Here is a 13,140-nt window from a genome sequence, read left to right on the forward strand (position 1 = left end):
AATGCTTAAGGGAATTTAACCAACTGAGTTTCCGAGTTTCGTTGGTTGTTTATGTGAGTCTTATTTAACGTGAAGAGTTAAACAAATATTTTAAAAATTGCTTTTCAACTTTAAAAACTGAGCATTGGTTTATACAAAAATTATTTTAAATAGTTTTTTGAGACAAAATCTTTACTGATTTTTTTCAATCTCAACTACTATATACCTCAAATAGACTCAGAAAGGCATCACATTTTGCTTTGAAAGCCAAGTAGGGTTGCTTTCTTTTCCTTCATAGCCATTTGAAGGGAGAAAGAACGCTCTCAGTATTGCAGCGAATTTTAAAGCCCCTACCACCTTGAAGACTATCTTTTTTGGTGTAGTTTCTAGGTTGCAACCATTCAACTTACACTCAATAGTAATATAATGATGATATTTTTAGCAGTTGGGGGTTCTCAAAGCGTGTCCACTGGCATATCTAATCAGTGTTTTCTACAGCAACTGAAAGCAATTTGTACTCTGGACCTTCTCAATGTCCACTCGAAATCTGAAGGCACAGCGCTTTACTTAATCATTGTCAAGTGTCCTTGGACTTCACAGCTAAGACTACTCCATTTCTAGAATTTTCCCCCTTGAGGCTAGAGAGAAAAATAATGGCTTCAAAGCTAAAAGCCCTTTAACATGAGAAGGGCTTAGCACGGTGCGTATACAAGGTGGGTGCTCCACACACATGGCCCCTATTCTTAGCACCCTAGCATCAAGCCTTCATTGCCTTAGGCCTCCAGCAGAAAAACGTGGCCAAGACTGGGAGGCAGGAGCCCTGGGAAGATTTCACATGGCAACTTCAGAACTTAGAAGATGCAGCCATTCCAGGGGTTCATGTATAACCCGCCTTCCCTGGTTATACTCAGACATTAGAGGACTGACCCCAGACAGAGTGGGAACACTTTTTAGTCCCTTTCTTCACATTTCTCCCCTCTGGTTTCCCCTGTGCGCACCTGGGAACCCCACCCAGCCTGTCAGAGCCCCCAGGCTCTGTTTCCGGGACCATAACTTGATTCCCGTACCCAGTGGACAAGGGATGGGCCTCACGGGGAACCCTGACCTTGTGTGCCAAATTTAGGGTAAACGTAAGTAGTGCCATTTTATGGTGAGAGGATCCATAGCTGCCATTCTATTTGCAAATGATTCCACAGTTGGAAAGTTGGAGGTCAGGCATTGCAGGTACTTCCTCGTTCCACCCCACTGTCCAAATGTCCTCACCTCCTCACCTCTGTCCACCGCCTGGGATTCCCATGAACTGACCCTGCGGGCAGGTAGACAAATCAGCCTCAACAGAGCTGTCGGGGGCTGCCTGGAACATCCGTGTTACTCTTCAAGAACCAGTGTCAACTTTACACAGCAAATGAGGCAAACGTGAGGCGTGTCAGGCACGTTGACACAGACATTGAAGGTGTTTTCAGATGACAGGTTGAGTATTGCAGTGCAGAATGACTGAATTTTGACAAGACCCCGTGGTAAACACCCAGATGCCTGCCGACCTGATGATGCATCTTCCATGGCCCTCCACTCGGGACAAAACTCTTCACACGGACCCACTGCTCACACCCACCCATGTGCCCACCCAGCTGGCCACCCCCGCAGGGATGCAGGGATGTGTCACCTCACCCACCGCCTTGGGGAGAACTTCAGCTTCAGGGTAGGGAGGTGACGCCACCAGCCAGGCTCACACGTAGAACCTGATGCAGCCTCCTGTCTCTTCTGAGCAAGATGACCCAACTGTGGGTATTACCCTGGAAGTCCTGCATCCCAGGAGACCTCTCAGACCCTGAAATTCGGGATGGTTGTTTGCCCTACAAATAAAAAGCCCTAAATTTCCCTCTTCCGTGGGAGTATTCCAAGCTCCATCCTTAACCAAGAGAAGGGAGGGTCCTAGAAGTCCTTGAAAACCGTGTCATTGGAAAACACACCAAAACCTCTGCGTGTGGAAGACTGTTGTTTCTTGCAAAAAATCGAAGTCTCCCTCCACCTGGGGCACACGACACTCATCCCCTGCGCGGTGGCAGACTCAGCTCTGGGGGACAGCCGGCTTTGATTCAAGCAGCATTTGGCTTCAAATCAGAGTTAAAGGAAAAGTTATTTCCCCTTCAGGCTGTCATGTTTTCATCCCCTTGTTTCCCATGACAATCCCCTCTTAGCCTATACTTGTTTCCCTTCACGCGACTCTCCTTTGGGCAGACATTGCATTTTATTTATCTATTTTTTCACAGCGAGGCATCTTTATTCATGGCTGATGCGTCCCACTGATTCATGATAATGAAAAGATGGAATCCCCGCTTCCAACAGTGGGTTAAAAGGATCCTCCAGAATTAGCCATGTGTAGGAATCTTTGATAAACGAAGCCAGCCAAATACAAAGCTGCATCGAAGAGTGCATAATCTATTATTCTACTAAAAACACTGTTGTAGAAACCATTTCCAATGAACTCATCAATGCAAAACTGTTTTTTTTTAATATTTAATTAATAGACTGTTAGAATAAGAAACAAACCTCTTAATTTATCCAGTACGGTGCTTTCATGTTCCAGAAAAGGGAAGTGGATTCCAAAGAGATTACATGCATTGTTGAAGGTTGCTCACCTTGTCATACAGCTGGGTCCAGAACCTGATCCCCTGGCGTTCCTTCTGTTGTCACACTCTTTCTGATTCACGCCAGGTTAACAAAGGGCAATATCCCAAAGGATATGAGTTGTTCTCAAGGCTGGCTACACGTTTTTTTTTCAGAGTTAAAAGTTTTATTTTATTTATTTGTTTATTTATTTATTTATTTATTTATTATTTTTTATTTTTTTAAATTTCTTTTTAACGTTTATTTATTTTTGAGACAGAGAGAGACAGAGCATGAATGGGCAGAGAGAGAAGGAGACACAGAGTCAGAAGCAGACTCCAGGCTCTGAGCCATCAGCCCAGAGCCCGACGCGGGGCTCGAACTCATGGACTGTGAGATCGTGACCTGAGCTGAAGTCGGACGCTTAACCGACTGAGCCACCCAGGTGCCCCTTTATTTATTTATTTATTTATTTATTTATTTACTTATTTATTTATTTAAATATAACTTATTGTCAAGTTAGCTAGCATATAGTGTATACGGTGTGCTCTTGGCTTCAGGAGTAGATACAGGAGTGCTGACTCACAGGGGCACAGGCACCCCAATGTTTATAGCAGCGCTATCAACAATAGCCAAATTATGGAGAGAGCCCAAATGTCCATCAACTGCTGAATGGATAAAGATGTGGTTTATGTATACAATGGAATACTACTCGGCCATGAGAAAGAGCGAAATCCTGCCATCTGCAACAACGTGGATGGAACTGGACGGTATTGTGCTAAGTGAAATAAGGCAGGCAGAGAAAGACAGATACCATGTTTTCACTTATATGTGGAATTTGAGAAACGTAACAGAAGACCATGGGGGAAGGGAAGGGGGAAAAATAGTTTCAAACAGAGAGGGAGGCAAACCGTAAGAGACTCTTAAATACAGAGAACAAACTGGAGGCTGAGTGGGGTGGGGGAAGAAGGGGTGATGGGCATTGAGGAGGGCACTTGTTGGGATGAGCACTGGGTGTTGTATGTAAGCGATGAACCATGGAATCTACTCCAGACAGTGTATTTTAAATGAAGCTAATGTGGCTGTAGTCACCGGCTAACACGGTTCCATTTATAGATGCCTCATCTAGGAGCCTTCAGCCCCCGCGGGTCCCCCTGCAGGGCAGTACAGGAGTGGGCCCCACACCTGTCCCCTGAACTGTGCTTCCAGCCAGCCCCCTGACCCAGGGACATTTAGCAATGTCTGCAGACATCGTTGTCGCAACTAGGAGGTTTGCTACTGGTACCCAGCGGGTAGGGGTCCGGAATGCTGCTAAGACCCCTTGCAATGCACGCGACGGGCCCTCACAGCAAAGAATGCAGTGTCAGTCGTGCTGAGGGGAACGAAGGGCTTCTCAGGCTGGTCCTTTAGCACTTACAGGGCTCCAAAGTCATGGCCCAACAACCACATGGGCCCAACACCATGGCCCAAAGCGTGCACATTTATCACATTTTACAATGAAGATGCTTGCTGATTCCGAGGCTGAGAGAGCCACCTGCCTTTTAGAGAGAGCCAGAAGACAATGTCACAAAGCAAAAAATTCTAGCCTGTGGGGGGACAACATCTCCCACCCACCCCAGGTATTAGGGAAACCTAGTGTCTGATAATGGCTGTTGACCATGATTGTTGACAACGATGTTGGCGGTGTCACTGATGATTCTGCAGCCCCTCTCTGCTGGAATTGTGTCAGACCCCGAGACCAGAAGAAAAACAAACAGGCAGGAAGGAAGTTACAGAGGGCACAGGTTTTAGCACAGTACTGAACTTTCTTTGGGATGCTTTGCGAAGTCACTGCAAACAAACAAACAAACAAACAAACGAACGAAACCTGTTGGTACGTCCACACAATGACCCGTATGTAAATGTTCATAGCAGTGTCATTCAGAATAGCCAAAAAGTGGAAATAATCAAATGCCCATCAGCTGGCGAACAGGTAAACAAAATGCGGTCTGTCCGCACAACGGAAGACTACTTGGTAATAGAAAGGAAAGTACAGACATGGGCTACCGCAGGGATGAACCTTGAAAACATTGTGTTAAGTAAACAAAGCTGGACAGAAAAGACCACATATTGTAAGTCCGGCAGACATGAGGTGTCTTTTTTTGTCTTTTTTTTTACAAAAGGCAAATCTATAAAAATAGACTAGTGGCTGCCTAGAGTTGAAAGAGGGAGCAAGACCAGAGACTTTAGACCAGACCTGTTGCCAATGGCACGAGGGTCTTCTGGGGTAGTGAAAATGTTCCAAAATCGGATTTGAAGACAACTGCACAAGTCAGTAAATTTACTAAAAGTCATTGAATTGTGCCTTTAAGGCAGGTGAATTTTATGGTATGTGAATTATACCTCACTAAAGCTCTCACCAAAAAATCTATTAGACTTGGAAGGATTTTTTCCCTCTGGTATTTGGTAGAGAATGTTATAGAAAGAACACTTGACAGGGTGGGGGTGGCGGGGGCGGGGGCGGGGGGAAGACATTACATCCTAGTCCAGATTCTACGTATAATTAACTGCATTACTGAAAACGAGGCACTGATACGCTCCCGGACTGCTTCGCAAACTGTAACCTAACTGGGAGCCCTCAGGTACTTCCTACCTCTCATGCTGTGAGATTTGGTTGACTGACTACTCATATTTCAATAGGAATTGACTCGTGGGCCTGCGTCATTGCTTTGTAATAATTGCATCACCTCTGAAGTTCACTTCGCTTTATAGAGAGCGAGTGCCTGGGCCCATCTACGTCCGGGACCACGTGCATAGCTGATGCTCTCTCTCCCAAACTCACCCCGTAGCAATATCTCATGGAGACACAGAGGATGTCGCAACCAGGGAAGGGCCAGGGTGGGGTCTGTCCTCTGAGCTGCTCGATTCTCCAGTACGTATGCAAATGCCCAAGGGGGCTTCTCTTCCCCTTCTAAGTCAGGCCATGGTGTCACTTCACCCACTTTGGACAACAGCCTGGCCGTTAGCATCCTAAACTCAGACCCCGTTGCCTGCCAGGCTCATCGTACTTAGGGGATGACCAGTGAAGGTGCAGGAGAGCAAGCAGGGTCAGCCTTGGAGAACCGCCACCTTTCCAAAGGATGGAGGAATACGGATGGCCCTCCTACCACTGTTCCATGCCCGTATGCTCAACAGGGAAGCAGAAGACGTCCACACCATATATCTGGGGGAGTCCCCAGGCGGCACTGTTCCCACACTCACCAAGAAGTCTCACCAAGTGGGCCGGGACAGTAGAGCTTCCATATGTAGCTCTACAGGTTGTTGCCAGCACAAGGAAGTCCAGTCAAGGGGATGGAGGAGGAACTGAAATCCATTCCATGTTCAGCTCACTAAGCTCAGTGCCCCCATGTAGGATGATGGCCGTGCAGAGGAGGGGCACCTTTTCCTATTTGGAACCAAGGCATTGTATGGACCAGGGGGACCCCTGCACGCTGCTGTACCACTGTGCCTGTGGTGGGGGGGCATCAGACCTCCCCTCTTCATCATCCTCTGGGCCCTCGGGAAGAACCACGCCTGCCCTCTGCCCACAGTCTCCTCTCCAGCTGCCTCAGGGTGGGTGGTTGAGTGGGGCCCAGACACCTCCTGGTTGATCCAGTTCCCACCCCACTCCTCCCCACCCACTACTCCATACCCTAGCAGCCCCCAAACCACCCTCTATACCCTCAACCAAATACAAACATCCTCATGTGAATGTTGTCAAGGGAACCAATGCCCCTTAGTCCAGCTGAGACCCCCTCATACTGCGGAGGTGACTCAGGACTGGGCCCCCTCGTGATTTGAGGGCGGGGCACCTCGCCAGCCCTCGGTACACATCACCAATTCGTGTGATCCTCGCAAGGTCCTCACAGGATGGATCTTACTCTCCCTGTTTCACAGATGAGAAAACTGAGGCTCACTAAAGTCAAAGCCTCCAAGACTCAGGACGGTGGGTCTATGTGACTCAACCTCTGCCTTAGATTCCCTCGTATCCTCTCCCCTTTGCCTTTCAAAACCCACTCACGCATGTCGGTACCTCGCCCGTGCTGCTCAGACGCTGCGTCGCCCGTGCTGACCTTCATAATCACCGTGGACAAAGGGGCCACTCCTGCTGAGCCTGCTTTTGCCTCCCCCCTCTATGCACGTTCCTCTCACTGTGGGCTGCGCTCTAGTTACTTTTGGTGGGCATCTTTAAAATGATTTCGAATGATGCCAGAGACGAAATCTCCTTTCATAGGAAGTGTTGGAAACCCAATTTTATTTTCCCGGCCCCTAAGTGTGAGCAGCTAGGAGCGTTCCGTGCATACTGCAAAGTACCTTCTCACTATCTACAGCAAAGAGCATTGGTCTTCCTTCCTATCTCTTCTAGGTCCTTAAGAAAAGTGGGGGGGGGGTCACCCCAACTCAAAATATTTTCCAAAATGCTGCCACTTCCATTCCCAAATCTCCACTCATGTCATGCATAGCAAAAACTATTTCAGCAAGTATGATGACAATCACATCCCCCCATTCACCCAATGCGACCATAGTCCAAGGAGGGCTCCCTCGCAAGGAGAGACACCTGGCCAGGCTGTACCAAATCTGGAGCATGAGCTAAGAAGGCCCAAATGGAGGGCGTCATTAGACAGAGGGTCCAGCCTTTCTACCAGTGGGTGGCCAACATTTAGTATCAAGCGTGTTGTTTCAGTGAGAGCAATGGACTAAGAAGAGATATACCCATCTGGAAACAACGAATTATTTCTTCGGCTGAAACAATCCATCTGTGTCTTCTTATACTGCGTTACTTTGCAAAGCCTCCGAAATGACTTGCAACTCTGTCACTGCCTTACTAAATTACGGGGCAGAATTCTCCCAATTAAGCATTTAAGTAAAAAAAAAAAAAAAAAAAAGAGGAGAAAGGAAGAAATATCTCATGGCATCTTTTGCTAAACTTTAAAGAAACTGAAGACCTGTCCTTGCCAAACGGTGAGTGCTAGATCCTGAGGGCTGGCCCAGCTTCAGACGAGCTAACAGATGTTTGCTCTCAAGTACAGTTTCCTCTTAATGGCATTTTGAGGATATCATAAACTTCCTGACACAGTATTTCACTGGAAATGTTTTTTTTTTTTTAAAAGATTACTTTGTTTTCATAAAAAATCCAACAAGCATTTTGGATATGTATTGGCGTATATGGCTCAGATGAGATTTAGCCCAAAAGGAAAGGCAGAAACTACCAAGGGGAGCACACGCACACAAACTTGGCTGGGAACCTTAAAACACACCTGCCTTCTTTCCCTCTTTTGGCCAGCCTCCTTCTGAGTATTCCTAGTATAGACCAGAGGATTGAACCAGGGAGGGATTCTGTCCCCAAATGGGTATGTGGCAATGACGGAAGACATTTTCATTTGTCCCAACTGGGGATGCTAATGGTGTCTAGCAGGTAGAGACCAGGGATGCTGTTCAACATCCTGCAGGGCACAGGACAGCCCCCAACAACAGAATTATCCAGCCCCAAATGTTAGCAGTACTGAGGTTGAGAGACCCTGGTATAGACAGAAGATAGTTTTATCTACATTCAGATCATTGTGGATGAGACACGTTTTCTGCCTGTGCTGAGTTTACAGTCTACATGGGCAGACACACAAACACACGTTTCTAATGTAATATGGAAGTACTCTCCAGAACAAGGAGTGTTACTGGGGACTCCATCTTGTCAAGAACAAGGGGGAATATACTTGACACCATCAAGGATGAAGAAAGGCCTGGTAAGAGAATTGAGGCCTGCAGTGGATAAGTAAGAATTGGCCGAACTTAGGAGAGGGCAAGGGGCCAGCAGATGTGTGGGCACCTCCAAGCAGCTCTGCCTTACCAGGTGGAAAGCAAGGGAAGGGAGGTCCAGCTCCTGCAGTACTTTGGATGGATGCCAAGCTTGGGCTTTGTCTGTCAGGTCATCTTGTGAGGGTCACAAGTCAAAGGTCATCACCCTGATCCCGGGTGGAGAATGAATATAAGGAGAATCTTGGAAGAGGACCAGGTGTGAAGTTACTCCAGAAACTGGTCATGAGTGGTGGTTATGGAGGGAATGGATCAGAAACAAGAAATGGGAGGGTAAAATCTTGACAAGTTTGTGTGTAGGCAGTAAAGAAAGGGAAGGTTCTAGAATGACCTCCAAAATTTTAGCTTGGATGACTGGTATTTCCTGACTGCTGAGATTTCCTGACCTGTTGGAGCCTTGACCTCTTCACACCAGTGACCTTTCTCCCCTCCACTTGGGCCACCTACATAATAGTCACTCATGCCTTGTCATGGCCAGAAATTTCAATCACAACTCTTGATTTCAATCCTCCATTATTTGACTTCCTCCTCCTCAGCTTCTAGAATATCTGCTCAGCACTCTTGATGCACCAAAGCATCCAGTCTTTCTCAGGCTACCCCATCCAGTGACCCTCTGCACTCTTCACTTTTCTGCATGTCTGGTTTAGAGTCCTTGATCCACTAATAAAAACCATCAACTTGATCACACCCTCCAGTCTTTTCTTCTCTCTCCTTTCATTATCAGTGCCTAGAAGTACCTTCATCCTTACACACGGTCGCTCTGTATTCCTTCCTTCAGCTGCATGGGAATCTACAATCGTCTCAAAACAAAAGGTCTGATTTTTAAAGAAAAAGCCACACACCTTAATCCTGGATGAAGCCAGCTATCTGGCGTGCCCACAATTGAACAACTAAAGTTACTAGATATACAATCAAGCTGACTCATGATCTCAAACCTTCCAAGGAGCCTCTCCCAATCATCCTTTCCATCTCTGTTCATCCCCTACTTGTATTATTGATTCACCTATGTGTGAAACACGTGTTGCCCAAAGGGTTGATTTTGCCTTGGTCTCTGGGATGGAAAAAGCACACTTTTAGCATGCATGCTAGAGGACGCTAAGCCCCCACCCAATCTTCAAAGGACCCCGTTCTGTCTTCTGCTTCCACCATCCAAAGAAATTTCTCCCTCAACAAGGTCACCAAAGCATTCATCTGCCAAATCCAGAGGAAGTGAATGAGATATTACTTGACTTCTCATTAGTATCTGACACATTCCCATCTCTGAAAACATTCTGCTCTCTTGGCTGCTATGAGTCCAGTATGGCAGGTTATGAAAGTTTCAGCCTGTGGAAAGTTAACCATTCTTTTCTGCTTGTTTTGTGCTGCATGAAAGAGAGGGAAGGCAAATGCCTCCCCTCAATTTTGGGGGAGGCTGGAAGTCTAGGTTTCCCTGCTCTCCGTGGAAAGGCAAACCATCTATACCTTCACTTGCTCTGGCTCTAAGTTTAATGGGCCACGAAGAGTAAGAAGAAAGTACGTTTCCAAGTGTTAGTGGAGATAAGAAGGGTGGGGAGAGAGGAAGCACAAGGAACTAGTGGAGAGATAGGGAGGCAATGGAGAGATGGGCACCAGATGGGCCCCACCATAGGGAAAAGCTGATATCTGGGAACCACTGAGAGGGGGGAAGAGCCATAATCCAGGCAGCGCTGGGAGAGTGAACCCGTCAGAAGCCCACGGTGGGGAGTGTTGCTTGAGTGCCAAGGGCGTCAGCAAGAGTTGAGCCTTGACTGACAATCATCCAGGCTTCTTTCTATAGAGAATTTCCCATTACTTGCACGTGGATCGGGTCCCTTTGTCTATACCTCACCAGAGAGAATTCCTCTCTGTCCATAGCAGCACCTTATGCATTGACTCACCTAGTCATGCCCCAAGAACGTGTCTTGTTCCCATTCCATGACTCCGCGTATTTGAACAGCTCCCCCTATAAACCCAAAGCATGAAGTCTGGTCACAAAGTGGGACACAAGTGTCCTCCTCTTAAATGTAAAGATGAAGAGGGATAAAATATATAAGCTCAAGGGACACAAGCCAGGACAGGTGTTAGTGACCCTCTTCTCCTACTACCTCTTTTCCCATTCCGCTAACCTCACTGGATGCTTTTTCTCAGTCTCATTTGCTGGTTCTTCTCCTCTTCATCTGACCCTTAAGTGATGAGCCCCTCAAGACTCAGTCCTTTCTACTTCTTTTTATGCCAAAATAATCACATCCCTTACCATGTTTTTACATAACATCCATATTTTGATGATTTGAAACTGATACATTCAAACTTCACCTCCCCATTTCCAGTTGAGACATCTGACTACTCACTCAATGTCCACATCTGCAGATCCCAAACTTCTCGTCCAAGGTTACAGGACTCTTATGATTTTCTCCTGCGTATCTCTCCACCCAAATATCCTGCCAGTCTCCCCTCAGTCTTCGAACACAACAGCCTCTGGGCCCTCTTTCAGTTCACAAACATGACATATCCTTTTTCGTCACAGGCCTTTTGCACATGATACTGCTTCTGCCCAGAATGTTCCCTGCTCTACGTTGCTTGCTCCTATAGTTACTACTTGAACTGTCATCCCTTGGAGGCACTTCCTCTGTCACTCTGTATCTAAAGCAGGACCTCCCTCTTGTTTTCTATGTATACACCCTCTGTAGTGTTAATAACTATGGGCATTTATCTATAGTGTCCTTCACTGCCTACTGACCCATACAAGGGCAGTGACTATACTACTATTCTCAGCCCCTGGAAAACTACCTAATCCATAGAAGACGTGCACCAAATATCCTTTAAATGTATGAATGGTGGGGATTGTAGCTAAGATGGATGTACAGGAGGAGAAGAAGTTGGAGAGGTATAGGGAGGTCAGTGAAGGGATGAATTTCATTTTAGACGTGTTGAGCTTGGGGAACCTAGAGAACAAATGGATGGATTGATAAGGAAATGACTGGATATGTAAGTGTAAAGGTAAGGGAGGTCAGAGATAAAGATATAGGTAGGGAGTCTAAAATTATGGCTAAAGCCAGGAGCAAGACTGTGATGGCCCAGGGAAAGTCAGCAGAGAAAGGAGAACAGGGAGCCAAGAATAGAAAACCACCAAGAGGTACCTGTCACTCAGTCACCACCAAGTCCTCCTGCCCAAACTCCTCTGTCTTGTCTAGTGTATGGGTCAGGAACTTTAAATGTAGAAGAAATGCTGGAAGAAATAGCAATGGAGACCCTTCCTGCATTCTTTGCCCCATGCCTTCCTTTGACCCTGCAGCATTCCTACAGAACTGGACTGAGCCTCTGGGGTGTCTAAATGAACACACCTGTGTGTAAACTTCAGTAAAAGATGAGGGTAGATAACGGAATTAACCCCCTTTCAGGGCACTGAAGCTGCTTGCCAATGTTAGACTGCCATCCAAACTTTGGGAGAACCCCCTAGTTATCAGTCACCACGGCAGGCTCAGAGAATGAGTGGTGACCAAATCAAAAATGGTCACAGCCCACAGACTGTTCATGATTAGTACAGTGGGTCACGCGGACAAGGGCTGGTTAGTGGAGGCTGTGCTTTCCAGTACATTTCTTTCTCCTCCATTTTAGCCGGGCATATGGCTGCCCTGGCTGCCCAGATAGAAACTACATTTTTCAGCCTCCCTTGCAGTTTTGTGTGGACCCGGGCTAAATTTTAACAAGATGAGAGCAGAAGTGAGGAATGCCATTACTGGTTGAATTGCATCACTCCCAAAATTCACATGTTGAAGTCATCATCCCCCGTACCTCAGCATGTGAACTTATTTGGAGATAGGGCCTTCATGGAGGTAAGCAAGTTAAGATGAGGTCATTAGGGTAGGCCCTTATCTGATATGACTGGTGTCTCATAAAAAGAGGAAACTTGGACACAAATGCATAGAGGGAAAATTATGAAGAACTAGAAGAGAAGACATCCATCCATCTACAAGCCAATGAGAGAGGTCTGCAGCAGATCCCTTGCTCACAGTCCTACGAAGGAACCAACCATGCCAATGCCTTGATTTTGGACTTCTGGTCTCCAGAGCTGAGAAACAACACATTTCTATTGCTTAACCCACCCACTCTGTGACACTTTGTTGGAGCAGCCCTAGAAAACTTACTACCAGTTCCAGGTCATGACCCCAGAAAGGAAGGTGGGCAAACTTGTGGGCACACTTCCTTCTCTGCCCGCCAGGAGGAGCTATCTTGGATCTGGAGGTAGAAGCTGTGTATTGATTTGTCAGAGCTACACCATTGTTGACAGAGCACCCTAGACTGACCCCCTCTGGACTGTTACAGAAGAGAGTCTAACTTCTCTAAGCCACTATGTTTGGGGTCTGTTTGTTACAGCAGCTTAACCTATGTCCTCACTTACACATCTTGCACACAGGCCATGGCTAGCTGTAGACAGACGCACACATTGCTAGCAAAGAAAAGCTTAAAAGTGAATTACACTTGACCTCTCATCGTTGTTATACATTATGCATCATATTTATAGAGTTTAAAATGCATCCTGTCATATCCCTTTCTACCTCCTAAATCTCCAGGTTAGTTGATTTCATCAACTCCTACCTTGGTTTTCATGGTCACCTGCACTGCCCTTCCCATTTACAGATCACTCAGAACACCTCTTCCAAGATTTCTCCTTCTTATCCCTCAACCACAATGTTCCCTTTATTTCACTCCAATCGGGTTTTCAAGTTC

Source organism: Puma concolor, chromosome A1 (assembly GCF_028749965.1).
Source record: "Puma concolor isolate L17-30 chromosome A1, mPumCon1.1.hap2, whole genome shotgun sequence".
Lineage (NCBI taxonomy): Eukaryota > Metazoa > Chordata > Mammalia > Carnivora > Felidae > Puma > Puma concolor.